General features: G+C 41.4%; 1 protein-coding gene across 18 annotated transcripts in view; it reads left to right on the forward strand.

Moving 5' to 3' along the window:
- The window catches only part of PLA2G5 (phospholipase A2 group V), a 63,347-nt gene that overhangs the window by 9,428 nt on the left and 29,102 nt on the right, over positions 1–24,817 (forward strand). For 9 of the 18 annotated variants that reach the window (XM_078332984.1, XM_078332995.1, XM_078332991.1 and 6 more), the window contains exon 2: positions 23,500–23,560. The exons of 8 other annotated variants lie outside the window; for them this stretch is intronic. The gene's annotated coding sequence lies outside the window, so the exon portion shown is untranslated. Of the gene's footprint in view, positions 1–1,476; positions 23,561–24,817 lie in introns of all 18 variants that reach the window. One more of the 18 variants, XM_078332988.1, reaches the window with a different exon arrangement.

The following is a 24,817-nucleotide window of genomic DNA, read 5'->3' on the forward strand; positions in this document are numbered from 1 at the left end:
GTGCTCATACCTGCAATTCCTGTTCTCTGCTCCCCCCACCGCACCCCCCAAGAAACCATTCTTGCCAGAAAAGTTCACAGCCAGTCAAAATTATTACAAAGTTTAACTGGAAGTTTCCTTCTCCTTGTGGTCTTTCCCCAATAACACTGGCAGCCCTCCCCAAGGACCCCTGTGAGACAAAGTCAGAAATGACTTTCCTGGGGACCAGGAGTGTCCACAGGACTCTTCCTGCTGCTTCTCCTACTTTTATATTTTGCCCTGCTCTCTAAATTTGTTTCAGCTCTAGGTAAGGTTAAATCCTTCTGTAATCCCAGCACTTTGAGAGGGCAAGGCAGGAGGATTGCTTGAGCCCAGGAGTTTGAGACAACAACATAACAAGACCCCATCTCTACAAGAAATAGATTAACTGGGCATGGTGGTAAATGCTTATAGTCCCTGATATTCAGGAGGCTGAGGGAGGAGGATCACTTGTGCCCAGGAGTTTGAAGTTGCAGTACTATGATTGGACACTGCACCCTGGCATGGGTTACAGAGTGAGACCCTGTCTCAAAAAAAAATATATATATATATATATATATATATATATATATATATATATATATATCAGTAATAATAGTGGTCAACTAAGTGTCCTAGGCTGTGGAAGCTTTGGCAGTAACAGCAGCCGTGTAGTCATTGATGTCCTCAGTGTCAAGGGCTTTTGGGTCCTCCTATTTTCATTTTCCTCACAATGGGGAAACAGCTGAGGGTATTCCTCTTTTTTTTTTTTTGAGACAGAGTTTTGCTCTTGTTACCCAGGCTGGAGTGCAATGGCGCGATCTCGGCTCGCCGCTACCTCCGCCTCTTGGGTTCAAGCAATTCTCCTGCCTCAGCCTCCTGAGTAGCTGGGATTACAGGTGTGCACTACCATGCTCAGCTAATTTTTTGTATTTTTAGTAGACATGGGGTTTCACCATGTTGATCAGGATGGTCTCGATCTCTTGACCTCGTGATCCACCTGGCTCGGCCTCCCAAAGTGCTGGGATTACAGGCTTGAGCCACCACGCCCGGCCAAGGGTATTCCTCTTGGCATCAGATCTGACATTGTCTACACCCAGCTGCAGTGGTGCTGGGTTCCAGGTGTAGGTGCTTGGCGAGCCTGTGGGACTAGGTTCCTAAGCTCAGGTAGGGTCTTGTGAACCTATTGTGGCACCTGAGTCTTGAGTTACAGGTTTACTGTCTGTGGATGTAAGCTGCCCATCAAGCAGGAATCTGTGACTGTGGCATCCCCTAGCATCTTGTGACCGGGGGGCTGAGCTGTAGCTGTGATTTTGCTCCAGAGGAAAGGGCTTCTCTGAGAAATTCCTCAATGAAATTGTTTATCATATCGTGAAGGTCAATTATGGCCAAAGCAGGGACACTAATGTCTTTTGGAGGGCAGTATCATTGATTCTGGCCTCTGGGCAATATAAGGTGTCAGTAAACTTGTTTCCCCAGGGTTCCTTCAAGCAATGTTATATCTGGCACAGTAATGTTCAAAGAGGACAAAACAAGGACCAAACAGACAAGAATTACACTTGGAGAACTAGTTCTACGATTCAGCTCTACATTGTTGCAAAGAATTATTGGAAGTCACACCAAATCTCCTTATTGCAATGTACTTAGTCTGATCCCGCAAGCTCTGCTTTTGTTGTAAACAAAAGGAAATATCCTTTGAGAAAGTTGGGGGAAGGGGGAGAGAGAGAGAAGCCATTCATTTGTTCCATGTGTTATAAAAACTTTACATACTCACTGTGTATATTCCATTCTGTATAGTTTTTAGGTAATTCAAGATTTGCAGGCTTTTAATCAGGTCACAAAAAAGATAGACCTTAAGTATTAGCTTGGCCAGGTTTCTTAAACTTAGGTATATAATATAACCATCTGTAATATCTCTCTCATTTAACCTTGTGGGCCATAACATAAAATTTATAAATTAGATATTGTGGACGGCATTCTCACTATCATACTCTGCTCACAAAGAACCACAATGGACTGGAATGGGTTTTGTTTTGAGTCTTTTTTCTTTCTTTCTTTCTTTTTCTTGTTTTTTTTTAATTGCACTTCAAGTTCTGGGGTACATATGCAAATCTTGCAGGATTGTTGCGTAGGTACACACATACCACGGTGGTTTGCTGTCTCCATCCTCCCGTCACCTACATCAGGCATTTCTCCCAATGTTATCTCTCTCCAACCTCCCCACCCCACACTGTCCCTCCCCTAGCCTCCCACCCTGCAACAGACCCCAGTGTGTGATATTCCCCTCCCTGTGCCCATGTGTTCTCATTGTTCAACACCTACCATTGAGTGAGAACATGCGGTGTTTGGTTTCCTGTTCTTGAGTCAGTTTGCTGAGAATGGTTTCCAGATTCAACCATGCCTCTCCAAAGAACATGAACTCATCTTTTTTTATGGCTGCATAGTATTCCATGGTGGATATGTGCCACATTTTCTTTGTCCAGTCTATCATCGATGGGCATTTGGGTTGGTTCCAGGTCTTTGCTATCGTAAACAGTGCCACAACGGACATACGTGTGCATGTGTCTTTATAATAGATTGATTTATAATCCTTTGAGTATATATCCACTAATGGCATTGCTGGGTCAAATGGAATTTCTATTTCTAGATCCTTGAGGAATCACCACACTGTCTTCCACAGTGGTTGAACTAATTTGCACTCCTACCCACAGTGTAAAAGTGTTCGTATTTCTCCACATCCTCTCCAGCATCTGTTATCACCAGATTTTTTAATGATTGCCCTTCTAACTGGCATGAGATAGTATCTCAATGTGGTTTTGATTAGCATTTCTCTAATAACCAATGATGATGAGCATTTTTTCATATGTTTGTTGGCCTCATAATTGTCCTCTTTTAAAAGTTGTCTGTTTGTATCTTGCACTCACTTTTGAATGGGTTGGTAAATCTGCTTTAGTTTTTTGTAGACTCTGGATATGAGCCCTTTGTTAGATGCCTAGATAGCAAATATTTTTTCCTATTGTATTGGTTGCCGGTTCACTCTGATGATTGTTTCTTTTGCTGTGCAGAAACTCTTAAGTTTAATTAGATCCCATTTGTCTATTTTGGCTTTTGTTGTCATTGCTTTTGGTGTTTTAGCCATGAAGTCCTTGCCTATGCCTATGCCTATGCCTATGCCTATGCCTATGTCCTGAATGGTTTTGCCTAGGTTTTCTTTTGTGTTAGGTCTTATGTTTAAATCTTTATGGTGTTAGGTCTTATGTTTAAATCTTTAGTCCATTTGGAGTTAATTTTAGTGTAAAGCGTAAGGAAGGGGTCCAGTTTCAGCTTTTTGCCCATGGCCTGCCAGTTCTCCCAACACCATTTATTAAACAGGGAATCCTTTCCCTATTGCTTGTTTTTGTCAGGTTTGTCAAAGATCAGATGGTTGGAGATGTGTGGCGTTGCCTCTAAGACTTCTGTTCTAATCCATTGGTCTATATCTCTGTTTTGGTACCAGTGCCATACTGTTTTGATTACTATAGCCTTGTAGTATAGTTTGAAGTCAGGTAGTGTGATGCCTCCAGCTTTGTTCTTTTTGCTTAGAATTGTCTTGGCTATGCGGGCTCTCTTTTGGTTCCATATGAAGTTTAAAGTGTTTTTTTCCAGTTCCGTGAAGAAGGTCAATGGTAGCTTGACGGAGATCGCATTGAATCTATAAATTACTTTGGGCAGTATGACCATTTTCATGATATCAATTATTCCTAACCAGGAGCATGGAATGTTTTCCCATCTGTTTGTGTCTTCTCTTATTTCCTTGAGCAATGGTTTGTAGTTCTCCTTGAAGAGGTCCTTCACGTCCTTTGTTAGTTGTATTCCTAGGTATTTTATTCTCTTTGTAGCGATTGTGAATGGGAGTTCACACATGATTTGGCTCTCTTTTAGACTGTTATTGGTGTATAGGAATACTTGTGATTTCCACACACTGATTTTGTATCCTGAGACTTTGCCAAAGTTGCTTATCTGCTTAAGGAAATTTTGGGCTGAGACAATGGGGTCTTCTAAATATACAATCATGTTGTCTGCAAAGAGAGACAATTTGACTTTCTCTTTTCCTAATTGAATACCCTTTCTTTCTTTTTCTTGCCTGATTGTTCTGGCTAGAACTACCAATACTATATTGAATAGGAATGGTGAGAGAGGGCATCCTTGTCTAGTGCCAGTTTTCAAAGGGAATGCTTCCAGTTTTTGCCCATTCAGTATGATATTGGCTGTGGGTTTGTCATAAATAGCTTTTATTATTTTGAGATATGTTCCATCGATAGATACCTAGTTTATTGGGAGTTTTTAGCATAAAGAGCTGCTGAATTTTGTCAGAGGCCTTCTCTGCATCTATTGAGATGATCATGTGGTTTTTGTCTTTGATTCTGTTTATGTGATGGATCACGTTTATAGATTTGTGTATGTTGAACCAGCCTTGCATCCCCAGGATGAAGCATACTTGATCATGATGGATAAGCTTTTTGATGTGCTGTTGCACTCATTTGCCAGTATTCTGTTGAAGATTTTTGCGTCAGTGTTCATCATGGATATTGGCCTGAAGTTTTCTTTTTTAGTTGTGTCTCTGCCAGGTTTTGGTATCAGGATGATGTTGGTCTCATAAAATGAGTTAGGGAGGACTCCCTCTTTTTGCATTGTTTGGAATAGTTTCAGAAAGAATGGTACCAGCTCCCCTTTGTATGTCTGGTAGAATCGGTTGTAAACCTATCTGGACCTGGAATATTTTTTAGGTTGGTAGGCTGTTAATTGCTGCCTCAACTTCAGACTTTGTTATTGGTCTGTTCAGGGATTCAACTTCTTCCTGGTTTAGTATTGGGAGAGTGTAAGTTTCCAGGAATTTATCCATTTCTTCCAGGCTTACTGGTTTATGTGCATAGAGTTGTTTGTAGTAATCTCTGGTGGTAGTTTGTATTTTTGTGGGATCGGTGGTGATATCCCCTTTATCATTTTTTATTACATCTTTTCAATTCTTCTCTCTTTTATTTTTTATTAGTCTGGCTGACAGTCTATTTTGTTGATCTTTTCAAAAATTGAGCTCCTGGATTTATTGATTTTTGTATCTTTCACCCACTTTTGAATGGGATTGTAAATCTGCTTTAGTTCTTTGTAGTTTCTGGATATTAACCCTTTGTCAGATGCCTAGATAGCAAATTTTTTTCCCATTGTATTGGTTGCCGGTTATGTGCATAGAGTTGTTTGTAGTAATCTTTGTTTTTTTGTGGGATCAGTGGTGATATCCCCTTTATCATTTTTTATTGCATCTTTTCAATTCTTATTTTTGTGTCTCTATCTCCTTCAGTTCTGCTCTGATCTTAGTTATTTCTTGTCTTCTGGTAACTTTTGAATTTTTTTGATCTTGCTTCTCTAGCTTTTTCAGTTTTGACAATAGAGTGTCAATTTTAGATCTTTCCTTGCTTCTCATGTGGGCATTTATTGCCCTAAATTTCCCTCTAGACACTGCTTTAAATGTGTCGCAGAGATTCTGATATGTTGTGTCTTCATTCTCGTTGGTTTTGAAAAACATCTTTATTTCTGCCTTCATTTTATTGTTTATCCAGTCATCATTCAGAAGAAGTTGTTCAGTTTCCATGTAGTTGAGCAGTTGTGGGTGAGTTTCTTAATCCTGAATTCTAGTTTGATTCCACTGTTGTCTGAGAGACTGTTATTATGATCTCTGTTCTTTTGCATTTGCTGAGGAGTGATTTACTTCCAATTATGTAGTCAGTTTTAGAGTATGTGCGATGTGATGCTAAGAAGATTGTATATTCTGTGGATTTGGGGTGGAGAGTTCTGTAGATTTCTATTAGGTCCACTTGGTCCAGCTCTGCATTTAAGTCCTGGATATCCTTGTTGATTTTCTAGTTCATTGATCTGTCTAATATTGACAGTGGAGTGTTAATGTCTCCCACTATTATTGTGTGGGAGTCTATGTCTCTTTGTAGGTCATTAAAGAGTCACTTTATGTATCTGGGTGCTCCTGTATTAGGTACATATATATTTAGGATAGTTAGCTTTTCTTGTTGCATAGATCCTTTTACCATTATGTAATGCCCTTCTTTGTCTCCTTTGATCTTTGTTGGTTTAATGTCCATTTTATCAGAGAGTAGTATTGCAACCTCTGTTTTTTTTTTTTTTTTGCTCTCCATTTGCTTGGTAAATCTTCTTCCACCCCTTTATTTTGAGTCTATGTATGTCTTTGTACGTGAGATGGGTCTTCTGAATACAGCTCACTGATGGGTCTTGACTTTTTATCCAAATTGTCAATCTGTGTCTTTTGATTGGGGCATTTAGGCTGTTTACATTTAATGTTAATATTGTTATATGTGAATATGATCCTGCCATTTTGTTACTGGCTTGTTTTGTGTGTTAGTTGACACAGTTTCTTCATTGCATCGTTGGTCTTTACCATTTGGTATGTTTTTGCAGTGGCTGGTACTGGTTGTCCCTTTCCTCATTTAGTGTTTCCTTCAGAAGCTCTAGTAAGGCAGGTCTGGGGGTGATGAGATCTCTCAGCAATTGTTTGTCTGTAAAGGATTTTATTTCTCTTTCACTTATGAAGCTTAGTTTGGTTGGATATGAAATTCTCGGTTGAAAGATCTTTAAGGATGTTGAATATTGGCCCCATTATCTTCCAGCTTATAGGATTTCTGCTGAGAGATCCGCTGTGAGTCTGATAGGCTTCCCTTTGAGGGTGACCTGACCTTTCTCTCTGGCTGCCCTTAGCATTTTTTCCTTCATTTGAACCCTGGTGAATCTGATGATTATGTGCCTTGGGTTTGCTCTTCTTGAGGACTACCTCTGTGGTAATCTCAGTGTTTCCTGGATTTGAATGTTGGCCTGCCTTGCTAGGTTGGGGAAGTTCTGGATAATATCCTGAAGATGTTTTCCAGCTTGGATTCATTCTCCCCATCACATTCAGGTACACTGATCAACTGTAGATTAGGTGTTTTCACATGATCCCATATTTCTTGGAGGCTTTGTTCATTTCTTTTTACTCTTTTTTCTCTAATCTTGCCTTCTTGTTTTATTTCATTGAATTGATCTTCAATCTCTGATATCCTTTCTTCTGGTTGATTGATTCGGCTATTGAAACTTGTGTATGCCTCTCGAAGTTCTTGTGCTGTGTTTTTCAGCTCCATCAAGTTGTTTATGTTCTTCTCTAAGCTGGTTATTCTAGTTAGCATTTCATCTAACCTTTTTTCAAGGGTTTTAGTTTCTTTGCATTGGGTTAGAAAATGTTCCTTTAGTTCAGAGAAGTTTGTTATTACCCACCTTCTGAAGTCTGCTTCTGTCAATTTGTCAAACTCATTTTCCATCCTGTTTTGTTCCCTTGCTGGTGAGGAGTTGTGATCCCTTGGAGGAAGAGAGGTATTCTGATCTTTGATTATCTCATCTTTTTTGTGCTGGTTTCTTCCCATGTTTGTGGATTTATCTACCTTTGATCTTTGAAGTTGGTGATTCTGGATGGGGTCTCTGAGTGGATGTCCTTGCTGTTGATGTTGAAGCTATTTTTTTTTTTTTTTAGTTTTCCTTCTAACAGTCAAGTCCCTCTGCTGGAGGTCCACCCTAGACATTGCTTGCCTGGGAATCACCCGTGGGAGTTGCAGATAAGGAAGTATTGCTGCCTGATATTTCCTGTGGTAGCTTTGTCCCAGAAAGGTACCTCCCAGGTGACAGCCAGAGCTCTCCTGTATGAGACGTCTTTTTGGTTATACAGGAGTCAGGGAGCCATGTGAGGAGGCAGTCTGTCCCTTGTCTGCCTGCAGAGGTGCTGCTGGGCTGTCATGGACTCAGTCCAGCTGCTCTGTAAGATTCCTCTGGCTTTTGTTTACACAGTTAGGTTTAGACCCATGTCAGCAATGACAGACGCCCTTCCCCACACCAAGTTTGATTATCCTAGGTTGAGCTCAAACTGATGTGTTGGCTGCAAAACTCTCAAGTGAGAGGGCTTCAGTTTGCTGGTCTCTTTGGGGGTGGGACCCACCCCACTGTATCACTTGTCTCCCTGCTTTCAGCTCCCCCTCTTTCTGTGGAGTGGGTAGCTTCATCCCACAGGCGCTCTCGGTGCTAGTCAAAATGTTCACCTAGTTCTGTGAAGAAAGTCAATGGTAGCTTGATGGGGATAGTGTTGATTCTGTAAATTACTTTGGGCAGTATAGCCATTTTCACGATATTAATTCTTCCATTATGGAAGAAAATGTGGCGATTCCTCAAGGCCTTAGAAATAGAAATTCCATTTGACCCAGCAATCCCATTACTGGGTATATGTCCAAAGGACTATAAATCGTTCTACTATAAGGACACATGCACACAAATGTTCATTGCAGCACTGTTTACAATAGCAAAGACCTGGAACCAACCCAAATGCCCATCGATGATAGACTGGATTGGGAAAATGTGGCACATATACAGCGTGGAATATTATGCAGCAATAAAAAATGATGAGTTCGTGTCATTTGTAGGGACATGGATGAATCTGGAGAACATCATTCTCAGCAAACTGACACAAGAACAGAAAATGAAATACCGCATATTCTCACTCATAGGCAGGTGATGAAAAATGAGGACACATGGACACAGGGAAGGTAGTACTACTACACACTGGGGTCTATTGGGGGGAATAGGGAAGGGACAGTGGGGTGGGGAGCTGGGGAGGGATAGCCTGGGGAGAAATGCCAAATGTGGGTGAAGGGGAGGAAGGCAGCAAAACACACTGCCATGTGTGTACCTATGCAACTATCTTTCATGTTCTGCACATGTACCCCAAAACCTAAAATGCAATAAAAAAAAATGTTCACCTAGATCTGTGCTAACAACCCATGGCATCTGCCAGAGCTCCCACTCAGATCTGTGTTGGTAACTTGCAGCTCTTTTCAGCCTGGCAGGGATCTCCTGGTCTGTGGATTACAGAGGGCATGGAGAAGTACAGTATCTCAACCAGAGTGCTGTGGGGGAAGTCCCCAATCCTCTGGTCAGTTGCACTTCCTGGGTGAGGCAGTGCCCTGCCCTGCCACAGTTTTCCCTCGTTGGGCTACACCCACTGTCCAACCAGTCCCATTGACATGAACCTGATACCTTGGATGGAAGTGTGGGGATCACTCCCCTTCTGTATCTCTCTCATTGGGAGCTATGCTCCAGAGCTGTTCCTATTTGGCCATCTTGGTGGAATCCTGAGTCTTTTTTCTACTCTTGTGTTCAAAATTTTCCACCCTTAATGATTTTGTTCAAAATAGACAACAACATCATTAAACAAAGAAACAAACTAACAAACACACAAACAAAAAACTGTCCTTCCTACTCTCATCAATGTGTCCTTTGTTATTTAGAAAGTTTGTTTTGCTTTACTATACCCTTTGCTATAGTATAGCCATAGTATATTCTATAATAAAGCTATACTATATGTCCTTTGCTATATCCAGGTGCTGTAATCGTTCACCTGGTTTCCTTAACTTTTGTGAAGGTATTTTTGTACATGGATAGTTGTTCAGATGCTGTTTCTGCAAAGGCATAAGCAATGGAGAGTCTTATTCAGCCGTCTTACTTATGTGCATCTCCCCATCATTTTGTTTTTGTTTTGTTTTAGCATATTCTACTTTCTGACACCACAAAATGCTCCAAACTTATCATGTGTCTTCCAAAGTCCTGGAATTAGCCATTTTTTTTTTCTGAGATATCATGGTTCTTTTCTTTTTCTTTTTTTCAGAATGGCACTTAGAAACAAATATCTGGGAACTAGAGTGCTCATTGTTAGTGGGATATCACTTCTTCAAAGCTGGCAAATACACACATACACACACACTCACACATTCACTCATTTACTTGCATGATAAATTCATACTGTTACCTCCAATTCCAATCAAAGACATCAACAATTATTCTGTAAAAAGAAAATAAATCTTAGGGACCCCAAATCACTAAGCTAAAGGGAAAAGTTAAGCTGGGAACTGCTCAAGGCAAACATGTCTCCCATTCAAAGTCACCCCTCTGATCACTGAGATAAATACATATCTGATTCATCCTTTGGAGGGGCTAATCAGAAACTCAAAGGAATGTGACTATTTGTCTCTTATCTACCCAGGATCTGGAAACTCCCTCCCCACTTCAAGTTGTCATTGGTTTTGGACCAAACCAATGTTCATCTTACATATTTTGATTGATGTCTCATGTCTCCCTAAAATGTATAAAAACAAACTGTGCTCTGACTGCCTTGGACACATATCATCAGTACCTCATGAGGCTGGGTAATCAGTATGTGTCCTCAACCCTGGCAAAATAAACTTTCTAAATCAACTGAGACCTGTCTCAGATATTCAGCATTCACATTTTGACAACCACAAAGGGATTCTGAATGGAGGTACCTCTGACCTTTGACAAACCTCCTACAGGTACTTGGTACCAGCATAAGCTAACTTTGTGGCTCAAACCAATAGGACAGTTTGCTGAGGTCTGGGAGCACCCCCTCCAGAGAGTCCCTGATCTCCCAAAATTTGGTCGAGATCTAAAATTTATTTTGCTGTGCAACTCATCCCCCAATCCCCATTTTTTGGGTGTTACTTGCTTCCAATAAGGAAAGCAAGATTTCCTGTTTCCATGATGTTGGAAGACAGGTAACTCCTTTATGGAGTTTGAACTCACTCCCAGCAGGGAAGATGAGTTTGAGTTTTCTTCTTGCTTCTAGGATGGTAGAGGACAGTCTTCAGTCTGAGACCCATCCCTAGCTAAGTAGCTGAATTTGGGTTTTGTCTTGACTAAAGAATAACAACCAGCTGGTCTTAATTTCTTTTCACCATTAGAGTTCTCAGTGATCATATTGTTGGCTTTTTGTTGTTGTTTGTTCTGGTCTTTCACCAGCCAGATTTGACCAACTCTACCTGACTTGGTGTGTGTGTGTGTGTGTGTAGGATCTGTGTGTGTGTGTGTGTAGGATCTGTGTGTGTGTGTGTGTGTGTAGGATCTGTGTGTGTGTATAGGATCTGTGTGTGTGTGTGTGTAGGATCTGTGTGTGTGTGTGTGTAGGATCTGTGTGTGTGTGTGTAGGATCTGTGTGTGTGTGTGTGTAGGATCTGTGTGTGTGTAGGATCTGTGTGTGTGTAGGATCTGTGTGTGTGTGTGTGTAGGATCTGTGTGTGTGTAGGATCTGTGTGTGTGTGTAGGATCTGTGTGTGTGTGTGTAGGATATGTGTGTGTGTGTAGGATATGTGTGTGTGTGTGTGTAGGATCTGTGTGTGTGTAGGATCTGTGTGTGTGTGTAGGATCTGTGTGTGTGTGTGTAGGATATGTGTGTGTGTGTAGGATCTGTGTGTGTGTGTGTGTAGGATGTGTGTGTGTAGGATCTGCGTGTGTGTGTAGGATCTGTGTGTGTGTGTGTGTGTAGGATCTGTGTGTGTGTGTAGGATCTGTTTGTGTGTGTGTGTAGGATCTGTGTGTGTGTGTGCATATGTATATATTTAAAAGGCCTTTATAATTTCTATAATTTTATGTTTAATTGGCAATTCAATCAATTTTAATTTCCTTCTAGTACACCAGACTTTTTCTCTCTATACCTTATGATGTAAATTTTGCTATTTTATTTTCACCTGAGTTGTTTTTAATATGTAAATTTAAGGCTACTTAGCTGATAACTGCCTAGGGTTATCAATCATTGATACAGATTACCTATTGAAATAGTTTTTCAAGAATTTTAAAGTCTAAGAGAGGAAAACAGAAGTTTTATGAATCTAAAAGATATACTTCTATTGACATACCTAATACATCTAGGTATTTATGTGTTGTGTACAATGTTTCACTACTGAAAATATATAAAAGAGCTCTAATTAACTGGCTTAAGAAAATAAAAGCTCTTGAATTAAATACTTTATCAGGAAAAAAGAAAAGAGTAGTCAAATGCTTTTTCAAGTTTACGTAACTTAAGTAAAATCTTTTTTTTTTTTTGAGAAGGAGTCTCGTTCTATCACCAGGCTGGAGTGCAGTGGTATGATCTCAGCTCACTGCAACCTCTGCCTCCCTGGTTCAAGCAAGTCTCCTGCCTCAGCCTCCCAAGTAGTTGGGACCACAGGCACACACTGTCACGCCCAGCTAACTTTTGTATTTTTAGTAGAGACGAGGTTTCACCATGTTGGCCAGGATGGTCTCAATCTCTTGACCTTGTGATTAGCCCGCCTTGGCCTCCTAAAGTGTGGGATTACACCACACCGGCCAGTAAATATCTTTAATAAATAAGCTAGCTTTAAAATTATTGGTAAAGTATAATATTAGAAATATCTTAAGAATTTCCAGCATGTATTTTTTGTTTGTAAATATTAATCAAGAAATTTTATACATATCCCTGTCAAATACTATAAGGCATCAAAATTTAGAATAGGGGTTACTGTCTGCTGGTATTGATGACTGACTGCAGCTCCGGCCACCACCTGATGTTTGCTGCAGTACCATAGAGCTGGTAGCTTCACTGGGATAACCGCTTCTAGTAGATGTAAGATTTATTGGCAAGGTAAAATGAGGAAACTGAGGCAGGTATAAAAAAGTGAGAAGCCAATTTATTCAGCTCCTGGGCAACCTTCAGTGGTCCAAGAGGGGGCCAGAGTAGTGGCACCCGGCTGTTCAGGGTGTGGGGTTTTATGAGGAGTGCAGGCAATTGATTGGTTACTGGGGAAACAAAGAGAAGGCATTTCTTTCCTTTTTTTAATGTGCAAAAATGGCTTAATGAAGAAGTTCTTTTTAAAAAATTTTTTATTGCATTTTAGGTTTTGGGGTACATGTGCAGAACATGCAAGATAGTTGCATAGGTACACACATGGCAGTGTGTTTTGCTTCCTTTCTCCCCTTCACCCACATTTGACATTTCTCCCCAGGCTATCCCTCCCCAGCTCACCCCCCCCGCCGGCCCTCCCCTTTTCCCCCCAATAGACCCCAGTGTTTACTACTCCCCTCCCTGTGTCCATGTGTTCTCATTTTTCATCACCCACCTATGAGTGAGAATATGCGGTATTTCATTTTCTGTTCTTGTGTCAGTTTGCTGTGAATGATGTTCTCCAGATTCATCCATGTCCCTACAAACAACACGAACTCATCATTTCTGATTGCTGCATAATATTCCACGGTGTATATGTGCCACATTTCCCCAATCCAGTCTATCATCGATGGGCATTTGGGTTGGTTCCAGGTCTTTGCTATTGTAAACAGTGCTGGAATGAACATTCGTGTGCATGTGTCCTTATAGTAGAACGATTTATAGTCCTTTGGATATATACCCAGTAATGGGATTGCTGGGTCAAATGGAATTTCTATTTCTAAGGCCTTGAGGAATCGCCACACTGTCTTCCACAATGGTTGAACTAATTTACACTCCCACCAACAGTGTAAAAGTGTTCCTTTTTCTCCATATCCTCTCCAGCATCTGTTGTCTCCAGATTTTTTAATGATCACCATTCTAACTGGCGTGAGATGGTATCTCAATGTGGTTTTGATTTGCATCTCTCTAATGACCAGTGATGATGAGCATTTTCTCATATGTTTGTTGGCCTCATATATGTCTTCTTTTGTAAAGTGTCTGTTCATATCCTTTGCCCATTTTTGAATGGGCTTGTTTGTTTTTTTCCTGTAAATCTGTTTGAGTTCTTTGTAAATTCTGGATATCAGCCCTTTGTCAGATGGGTAAACTGCAAAAATTTTTTCCCCTTCTGTTGGTTGCCGATTCACTCTAGTGACTATTTCTTTTGCCATGCAGAAGCTGTGGAGTTTGATTAGGTCCCATTTGTCTATTTTGGCTTTTGTTGCCAATGCTTTTGTTGTTTTGTTCATGAAGTCCTTGCCTACTCCTATGTCCTGGATGGTTTTGCCTAGATTTTCTTCTAGGGTTTTTATGGTGCCAGGTCTTATGTTTAAGTCTTTAATCCATCTGGAGTTAATTTCAGTGTAAGGTGTCAGGAAGGGGTCCAGTTTCTGCTTTCTGCACATGGCTAGCCAGTTTTCCCAACACCACTTATTAAACAGGGAATCCTTTCCCCATTGCTTGTTTTTGTCAGGTTTATCAAAGATTGTATGGTTGTAGATATGTTGTGTTGCCTCCGATGCCTCTGTTTTGTTCCATTGGTCTATATGTCTGTTTTGGTACCAGTACCATGCTGTTTTGATTACTGTAGCCTTGTAGTATAGTTTGAAATCCGGTAGTGTGATGCCCCCCGCTGTGTTCTGTTTGCTTAGAATTGACTTGGCTATACGGGCTCTCTTTTGGTTCCATATGAAGTTCATGGTGTTTTTTTCCAATTCTGTGAAGAAAGTCAGTGGTAGCTTGATGGGGATAGCATTGATTCTGTAAATTACTTTGGGCAGTATAGCCATTTTCACGATATTAATTCTTCCTAACCATGAACATGGAATGTTTCTCCATCTGTTTGTGTCCTCTCTTATTTCGTTGAGCAGTGGTTTGTAGTATTCCTTGAAGAGGTCCCTTACATTCCTTGTGAGTTGTATTCCTAAGTATTTTATTCTTTTTGTAGCAATTGTGAATGGCAGTTTGTTCTTGATTTGGCTTTCTTTAAGTCTGTTAGTGGTGTATAGGAATGCTTGTGATTTTTGCACATTGATTTTATATCCTGAGACTTTGCTGAAGTTGCTTATCAGTTTCAGGAGCTTTTGGGCTGAGGCGATGGGGTCTTCTAGGTATATTATCATGTAGTCTGCAAATAGAGACAATTTGGCTTCCACCTTTCCTATTTGAATACCCTTTATTTCTTTTTCTTGCCTGATTGATCTGGCTAGAACTTCCAGTACTATATTGAATAGGAGTGGTGAAAGAGGGCATCCTTGTCTAGTGCCAGATTTCAAAGGGAATGCTTCCAGTTTTTGCCCATTCAGTATGATATTGGCTGTTGGTTTGTCGTAAATAGCTTTTATTACTTTGAGATACGTTCCATCGATACCAAGTTTATTGAGGGTTTTTAGCATAAAGGGCTGTTGAATTTTGTCAAATGCCTTCTCTGCGTCAATTGAGATAATCATGTGGTTTTTGTTTTTGGTTCTGTTTATGTGGTGAATTACATTTATAGACTTGTGTATGTTGAACCAGCCTTGCATCCCCGGGATGAATCCTACTTGATCATAATGGATAAGTTTTTTGATTTGCTGTTGCAATCGGCTTGCCAATATTTTATTGAAGATTTTTGCATCTATGTTCATCATGGATATTGGCCTGAAGTTCTCTTTTCTTGTTGGGTCTCTGCCGGGTTTTGGTATCAGGATGATGTTGGTCTCATAAAATGATTTGGGAAGGATTCCCTCTTTTTGGATTATTTGGAATAGTTTCAGAAGGAATGGTACCAGCTCCTCTTTGTGTGTCTGGTAGAATTCGGCTGTGAACCCATCTGGACCTGGGCTTTTTTTGTGTGGTAGGCTCTTAATTGCTGCCTCGACTTCTGACCTTGTTATTGGTCTATTCATAGTTTCAGCTTCCTCCTGGTTTAGGCTTGGGAGGACACAGGAGTCCAGGAATTTATCCATTTTTCCAGGTTTACTAGTTTATGTGCATAGAGTTGTTTGTAATATTCTCTGATGATGGTTTGTATTTCTGTGAAATCTGTGGTGATTTTCCCCTTTATCATTTTTTATTGCATCTATTTGGTTGTTCTCTCTTTTCTTTTTAATCAATCTGGCTAGTTGTCTGTCTATTTTGTTGATCTTTTCAAAAAACCAGCTCTTGGATTTATTGATTTTTTTGAAGTGTTTTTCGTGTCTCTATCTCCTTCAGTTCAGCTCTGATCTTAGTTATTTCTTGTATTCTGCTAGGTTTTGAGTTTTTTTGGTCTTGCTCCTCTAGCTCTTTCAATTTTGACAATAGGGTGTCAATTTTGGATCTCTCCATTCTCCTCATATGGGCACTTATTGCTATATGTTTTCCTCTAGAGACTGCTTTAAATGTGTCCCAGATATTCTGGCATGTTATGTCTTCGTTCTCATTGGTTTCGAAGAACTTCTTTATTTCTGCCTTCATTTCATTGTTTATCCGGTCAACATTCAAGAGCCAGTTGTTCAGTTTCCATGAAGCTGTGTGGTTCTGGGTTTGTTTCTGAATTCTGAGTTCTAACTTGATTGCATTATGGTCTGAGAGACTGTTTGTTATGATTTCAGTTGTTTTGCATTTGCTGAGGAGTGCCTTACTTCCAATTATGTGGTCAATTTTAGAGTAGGTGTGATGTGGTGCTGAGAAGAATGTATATTCTGTGGATTTGGGGTAGAGAGTTCTGTAAATGTCTATCAGGTTTGCTTGTTCCAGGTCTGAGTTCAAGCCCTGGATATCCTTGTTGATTTTCTGTCTGGTTGATCTGTCTAATATTGACAGTGGAGTGTTAAAGTCTCCCATTATTATTGTGTGGGAGTCTAAGTCTCTTTGTAAGTCATTAAGAACTTGCCTTATATATCTGGGTGCTCCTGTATTGGGTCCATATATGTTTAGGATCGTTAGCTCTTCTTGTTGTATCAATCCTTTTACCATTATGTAATGACCTTCTTTGTCTCTTTTGATCTTTGTTGCTTTAAAGTCTCTTTTATCAGAGATGAGAATTGCAACTCCTGCTTTTTTTGCTCTCCATTTGCTTGGTAAATCTTCCTCCATCCCTTTATTTTGAGCCTTTGTGTATCTTTGCATGTGAGATGGGTTTCCTGGATACAGCACACTGATGGGTTTTGGATTTTTATCCAATTTGCCAGTCTGTGTCTTTTGATTGGTGCATTTAGTCCATTTACATTTAGGGTTAATATTGTTATGTGTGAATTTGATACTGCCATTTTGATGCTGGCTGGCTGTTTCGCCCGTTAGTTGATGTAGATTCTTCATTATGTTGATGCTCTTTAGCATTTAGTGTGATTTTGGAATGGCTGCTACTGGTTGTTCCTTTCTATGTGTAGTGCCTCTTTCAGGAGGTCTTGTAAAGCAGGCCTGGTGGTGACAAAATCTCTGAGTACTTGCTTGTTTGCAAAGGATTTTATTTTTCCTTCACTTATGAAGGTGTTTGGCTGGATATGAAATTCTGGGTTGAAATTTCTTTTCTTTAAGGATGTTGAATATTGGCCGCCACTCTCTTCTGGCTTGTAGAGTTTCTGCCGAGAGATCTGCTGTGAGTCTGATGGGCTTCCCTTTGTGGGTGACCCGACCTTTCTCTCTGGCTGCCCTTAGTATTTTCTCCTTTATTTCAACCCTGGTGAATCTGACGATTATGTGCCTTGGGGTTGCTCTTCTTGTGGAATATCTTTGTGGTGTTCTCTGTATTTCCTGCATTTGAGTGTTGGCCTGCCTTGCTAGGTGGGGGAAATTTTCCTGGATAATATCCTGAAGAGTATTTTCCAGTTTGGATTCACTCTCTTCGTCACATTCTGGTACACCTATCAAATGTAGGTTAGGTCTTTTCACATAGTCCCACATTTCTTGGAGACTTTGTTTATTCCTTTTTGTGCTTTTTTCTCTAATCTTGGTTTCTTGTTTTATTTCATTGAGTTGATCTTTGACTTCTGATATTCTTTCTTCTGCTTGGTCAATTCGGCTGTTGAAACTTGTGCATGCTTTGCGAAGTTCTCGTGTTGTGTTTTTCAGCTCCTTCAATTCATTCATATTCCTCTCTAAGTTGTCCATTCTTGTTATCATTTCCTCGAATCTTTTTTCAAGGTTGTTAGTTTCTTTGCATTGATTTAAAACATGTTCTTTTAGCTCACAAACGTTTCTCATTACCCACCTTCTGAAGTCTAATTCTGTCATTTCGTCACAGTCATTCTCTGTCCAGCTTTGTTCCCTTGCTGGTGAGGAGTTTTGATCCTTTGTAGGAGGTGAGGCGTTCTGGTTTCGGGTGTTTTCCTCCTTTTTGCGCTGGTTTCTTCCCATCTTTGTGGATTTATCCACCTGTCGTCTGAGTAGTTGCTGACTTTTCAATTGGGTCTCTGAGTGGACGCCCAGATTGTTGATGATGAAGTATTTCTGTTACTTGGTTTTCCTTCTACCAGTCTAGCCCCTCCACTGTATGACTGCTGAGGTCCACTCCAGGCCCTGCTTGTCTGGGGTGCACCTATAGCAGCTGCGGAACAGTGAGGGATGCTACCAGTTTCTTTTTCTGCTATCTTTGTCCCAGAATGATGCCCACAAAATGTTAGTCTTTTGGATATACAGGGGTCAGGGAGCTGCTTGAGGAGACAGTCTGTACTTTATAGGAGCTCAAGTGCTGAGCTGTGAGCTCTGTTGTTCATTCAGGGCTGTTAGGCTGTTACGTTTAATTCTGCTGCAGCAGAACTCATTTAAAAAAACCCTTTTTTTCTCAGATGCTCTGTCTTGGGGGGTTGGGGCTTTCTTTATGAGTGTCCGTTGCACTGTCCTGCCCAGCTAGGAGGCAGTCTAGTCACTATTTGTCTGCCGAGGCTCCACCCTGCTGGTGTGAGGTTCGCCCTGTTGCTGCAGGCCCTGCCCTGCTGCTGTGGTCTCTGCTCTGCTGCCATGGGCTACGCCCTGCGGCGGAGTCTCTCTGTTTTGGCAGGTTGCCTCGGCAACGGCAGGCTGTGTCAGCCATGGGAGTGTACCTCAGTAGGGGCAGATTGCCTCGGTAATGGCGGATGCCCCTCCCCCACTGAGCTGCACCGTCCTGGGTTCAGCTGTGCCCGCAGTGAAACTCTCCACCCGGAGCGTTTGGAATCGCTGTTTTGTTTGTCCCACTGCGCTGGCCCAAACGCCATTTCCCTGGAATCTCCTGGCCTGGCTCACTGTCCAAGTCCCGTTCAATCAGATGGATATGCCAATCTGCCCTCCCAAGTCTCAGATTGCCGGTTCAACAGGGCACCTGGACCAGTGTGCTTTGTGCGGAGCGCTGTGGAGTGCTGCTGCGCTGTGGCGCCGGCTGCCCCAGCTGCACCAGCCAAAACTGCTGTGCTGGCATCCCACGTCTCTCCTATACCTGGGAATTTCCCCGTTCTGTGGGCAACAAAGATCTGTCTGGAAATGCGGCCCTGACTCACCCTCCACACGTTCACCGAGAGCTTCAATCCTGGGTTGTTCTCACCGTGCCATCTTGAGTCGGTCCCCTGAGAAGGCATTTCTATTGGCTGTTGAGGAGTAGGAAGTACATGGAGTTAAAGTAGGAAGTACATGAAACTAGCTGCCATTGGTAGGTGGGCGGGACTTTGGGTAAGTGGGCCTTGATTGACTACTGGGGAAACAAAGGGAAGGCATTTCTACTGGCTGTTGAGGAGCAGAAAGTACATGGAGTTAAAGTAGGAAGTACATGAGACTAGCTGCCATTGGTAGGCAGGACCTTGGGTAAGTGGGCCTTGATTGACTACTGGGGAAACAAAGAGAAGGCATTTCTATTGGCTGTTGAGGAGCAGGAAGTACATGGAGTTAAAGTAGGAAGTACATGAAACTAGCTGCCATTGGTAGGCGGGCAGGATCTTGGGTACACGGGCCTGCCAGGGGCGTACAGGGCAGGGTGTTGCTGGGCAGGGAATGGTGGGGCTTCTTTAAAAAAAATTTAACTGCAGGGTTTTTCAACAGCGGGCTGGAGGTTGGATGCATAATTTAGTACTGAGTGTGGGCTTGGGCATGGCATGCAGAGGTGGGTGCGGGGAAGCTTTGTGGGGAAGCCAGATAATGAGCTCGGGTGATGACGCAGTTATCAGGCATGGAGAGTGATTAATGTGTCTGTTTGACTCCCGGCAAGGCAACCGGCCTTACAGTAGACTTTTCCAGAAGTGCTCATTTGCCCATCTAACCCGGGAAGTTGGAGATAGTTTCTCAGATTTCCCTGCAGATCCAGTTTGTCCACCTACCCAGTACTTTGGGACTAGCAGTGATGCTTCTTTGGTTGTCTCACTCTCTCTTTTAGACTTTTGCTTCCCTAGCAAAAATTACAGGAGGCCTATTTCCCATAAAGAATCTCTTATTCTTTATGCCATAATGTTTCTGCTTCCCTCACTGAACCTTGGCCAATACATGTAGTATTGGGGTCAGGGAAGTTTCTCTAGGGAGACAATATTTTACCCGAGGTCTGCAGGGAGTGTAGGAGTTATCTGGGTAAGCATTTTCTGTATCTTGGCTCAGTCAACATTTATTCTAACCTCCTGGTATCTCTCCCTGAATTCCAGAGGCTAAAAGGCTAAACACTGCATTTTCTTTTCTCTCTTTTCCCTCCCTTTAAAAGATTTTACTTTTTAGAGCTGTGAGGTTCAAAGCAAAATTGGGCTGAGAGTACAAAGGGTTTCCATATACCTCTTCAGCCCAAAATACACATCCTCTTGCATCATCAGTATCCTGTCCCAGTGCAGTACCTCTCAATGCCTTCCCTCTAAAGATCTACTCAACATGTGCCAGACTTTCCAATGTTCCACTCCCTCAGTGGCAGGTGTTCCTCCTGGCTGCATCTCGTCCGCCATCTTGCCTCCATCCTACGCTCAGTCTTTGGAACTCAATAAAAGTTCCTTTTTCTTCCTAGTTTGCTGGAGTTTTTAATCATGAATAAATGTTGGACTTTGTCAAATGCGTTTTCTGTATCTATTGTTATGATTGTGTTGTTTTGTTTCTTTAGGCTGTTGTTGCAACAGGATGCATTAATTGATTTTAAAATGTTGTATCAGCCTTGTATATGTGGAATAAACCCCACTTGGTTGTGGTGTGTAATTCTTTTTATGCATTATCGGATTCAGTTTGCTAATATTTTGTTGAGGATTTTTGCATTTATGTTTATAAGATATGGTTGTGTGTAATTTTCCTTTCTTATAATGTCTTTGTCCAGTTTTGGTGTTAGAATAATACTGGCCTCATAGAATGAGTTAGGGAATATTCCTTCTGCTTCTACCTTCTGAAGGAGATGATTTTTTTCTTAAATGTTGGTGGAATGTTACCAGTGGTTTCTATTTTAGAAAGTTATTGATTCAATTTGTTTAATAGATGTTGGCCTATTCAAATGATCTATTTCTTCTTATGTGAGTTTTGGCTACCTGTGTCTTTCGAGGAATCAGTCCATTTCATCTAGGGTATCAAATTTCTAAGCATGAAGTTGTTTATAATGTTCCTTTAATGTCCATGCAATCAGTGGTGATGGCCCCTCATTAATTTATAATATTAGTTTTTCTGTATTTCGTCTTTTTTTTTAGTTGCCTGGCTAGAGATTTATTAACTTTGTTGATCCTTTCAAAGAATCAGCTTTTCTCTATTGATGTCCTATTTTCAATTTCATTGATTTCTACTCTAATTTTTGTTCTTTTTCTTCTACTTACTTTGAACTTAATTTGCTCTCTCTCTTTCTCTCTCTCTTTTTTTTTTTTTTTTTTTGGTTTGTTTCCTAAGGTTAAAGAGTAGATTACTACTTTTAGGTCTTTTTTTTTTTCCTAATGTGTGTGTTTAATGCTATATTATCCTTTAAACACTGTTTTCACTGCATCCAATAATTTTTTTTTTTTTTGGTAGGGGGAGATGGAGTCTTGCTCTGTTACCTGGGTTGGAGTGTAGTGGCATGATCTCAGCTCACTGCTACCTCCACCTCCCTGGTTCAAGCGATTCCCTCAGTCTCCCTAGTAGCTGGGACTACAGGCATGTGCACCAAATCCAGCTAATTTTTGTATTTTTAGTGGAGCCAGGGCTTCACCATGTTGGCCAGGCTGGTCTTGAACTCCTGACCTCAGGTGATTCATCCACCTTGGCCTCCCAAAGTGCTGGGATTACAGGCGTGAACCACTGTGCCCGACTGCATCCCACACATTTTGATGTTATATTTGCATTTTCACTTAATTCAAAATATTTTAAAATTTCTCCTGAGATTTCTCTTTTGACCTGTGTGTTATTTAGAAGTGTGTTGTTTAATCTCCAATTATTCTGAGATTTTCTAGCTATCTTATGTTATTGATTTCTTGCTTAATTCCATTGTGGTCTAAAAGCATACATTGTATGATTTCTATTCTTTTACATGTGTTAAGGTATGTTTTATGGCCCAGAATGTGGTCTGTTTTGGTGAGTGTTCCACATGAGCTTGAGAAGAGTGTGTATTCTACTGCTGTTTGGGAGAAGTATTCTATAAATGTCATTTAGATCCATTTGATAGATGGTGCTGTTCAGTACAACTATGTCCTTACTGACTTTCTGCCGGCTGGCTCTGTCTATAATAGTGGCTTTGTCTATTTCTCCGACAGTCCTCTCAGTTTTTGCCTCATGTATTTTGACACTCTGATGTTAGGGGCATACACATTAACAACTGTTATGTCTTCTCGAAGAATTGACCCCTTTATCATTGTGTAAATGTCCCTCTTTATTCCTGATAATCTTCCTTACTCTGAAATCTGCTTTGCAGAAATTAGTGTAGTGACTCCAGCTTTCTTTTGATTAGTGTTAGCATGGTATAGCTTTCTCCTTCCCTTTACTTTTAACCTATATATGTCTTTATATTAAAGTGGACTTCTTGTAGACAACATGCCTGGTCTCTTTTGCAGCTAGGTTTCTGAATGAGATTCAGGATTTGTAAATAAGTTATACTCATATGAGCCTTGAATTCAGAACTGATTTAATGGCCAAGTGAGTCAATGCTGGAGGAAGTTTTTGCCAGTACAGTGTGTAGGAGGGGTGTGAGAGTCTGGAGCTGCAGCTCCAGCAGCAGATTCTCGATTTAACAAGTTGGTTTCTGGATTGTGTCAGGGCCAACAGTTTCCTCTGCAGCCCACTCATGAAGAATATCTTCAGGGTACACAAAATTGGTTCAACTAAACTAAGCATTAAAGACGATCACATGGGCCAGGTGCAATGGCTCATGCCTATAATACCAGGACTTTGGGAGGTTGAGGTGGGAGGATCATCTGAAGACAGGAGTTCAAGAACAGCCTGGCCAACATGGTGAAACCCCATCTCTACCCAAAATACAAAAATTAGCCAGGCATGGTGGTATATGCCTGTAATCCCAGCTATTGAGGAGGCTGAGGTGAGAGAATCACCCAGATTGGGTGATAAAGCTAGACTCTATTTCAATTAAAAAAAAAAAAGGTGATCACATGGTCAAGTGTGGTGGCTCATGCCTATAATCCCAGCATTTTGAGAAGTCAAGACAGAAGGATTGCTTGAGCTCAGGAGTTCGAGACAAGCCTGGTCAACATAGCAAGACCTTGTCTCTACTAGAAAAATCAGCCAGATGTGATGGTGCATGCCTGTAGTGCCAGCTACATGGGAAGCTTGAGCCTAGAAAGTCATGGCTGCAGTGAGCCCTGATTGCCTCACTTCAGCCTGGGTGACAGAGTGAGGCCTTGTCTAAACAAAAAGAGAAAGACTGTATGGCCCTATGGCCATTTTAGGGTCTTCATGCTACTGGACAAGAGGCTCAAAGGAGGACCACTTAGTTGGAATTGAAGTACAAATATGGGACGAGAGTTTTGCATGTCAGTCAGATAAATGAAGGGATTACTAACAGTGGAGGTTATCTATGAACTGGTTTGCCCAACATCTATTTCATCTCCTTCTAGTCCACCTTTCTACTCTGCAGAGACTGGAAAGCTGAAAACAAAGGCTAAGACTTCCTTGCAGGTAAGCTTTCATCCATTTTAAGATTCTGCCTATCAGATACATCTGCTTGGGAACTAAAATCAGAATTGAGTGAATGGGAAAAGAGGCAGGATGTGAAGCATCGATTTGCTGGTATAGGTTGTCATAACGTAGGTGTAACTCTGGGGATGGTAACGACAGCTGCGTGATTGATGAGCAGCTCCTTGTTGTGGTAGAAGCAGCCATTTCCTTGACAGATCAGTTCTGGGATGTGACTCCGGGAGTCTTAAGACATGCAGTCAGGCAGCTGGAAGGACAGATGCCTCATCTGACCACTGTTCTACGGATCAAAGGCAGGATAAGCATGGTGAGTGCAGAGGGTGCAGTTCAAAACATGAAACCCTTGCCTGGAAAATGAAGAGCCAGGCCCTGATTTGGGAAGAATATTCTTAAAATGAAAATAATTATGCAGAGTTAGAGGAGCTTTTAACAAGGATGGAGCTTAGTCATCTCAGTGTATTGATGGAGAAACAGGCTCAGCGAGTTCATGGCAGAAACGGAGCTCCGATCCTCAGTGAGTCTTTGCCCTGTGCCATAGCTATCAGGGAACATGAAATCTGTCCAATGCCACCACCTTCTCTCCTCATGTTTGCCACCTGCTTAAGACTCTCCTTCAAGTAAACAGCATGTCCTTACTGACCACAACGTAGCCATTGTCTGGGCGACTCTGGCAGTGACCTCGATAGCCTCTAGAATGCGAAACGCACTTGACTTGTACATATACAAACACTTGGTGGCTGGGGAGCATTATGGCCCTTTCGTTGAGTTTCTCTGGGACATATGAACTTCTGATCTTAACTGACTCATTTAGTTGTAGCAGGGAATTCCAATGCCTTTGGAAATAGAAAATGGATATGATTCAGGATGAAACATCAGTGGAAACAGACCTTTCAAGATCAATTTTAAAAGTATAACTACTAGTTAGCATCGTCATAAAATTAGATAGTTCTTCCTCCTTATTTAGAACATGAAATAGAGGCCAGGCATGGTGGCTCACACCTGTAATCCCAGCACTTTGGGAGGCTGAGGCGGGCAGATCATTTGAGGTAGGGAGTTCGAGACTAGCCTGACCAACATGGTGATACCCCATCTCTACCAAAAATACAAAAAAATTAGCCAGGAATGGTGGTGCATACCTGCAGTCCCAGCTACATCGGAGGCTGAGGTGGGAGGATCACTTGAACCTGGAAGGGGTATTGTAGTGAGACTCCATTTCAAAAAAAAAAAAGAAAACAGAAT

The sequence above is a fragment of the Callithrix jacchus genome, chromosome 7, assembly GCF_049354715.1.
Source record: "Callithrix jacchus isolate 240 chromosome 7, calJac240_pri, whole genome shotgun sequence".
NCBI classification, from domain to species: domain Eukaryota; kingdom Metazoa; phylum Chordata; class Mammalia; order Primates; family Cebidae; genus Callithrix; species Callithrix jacchus.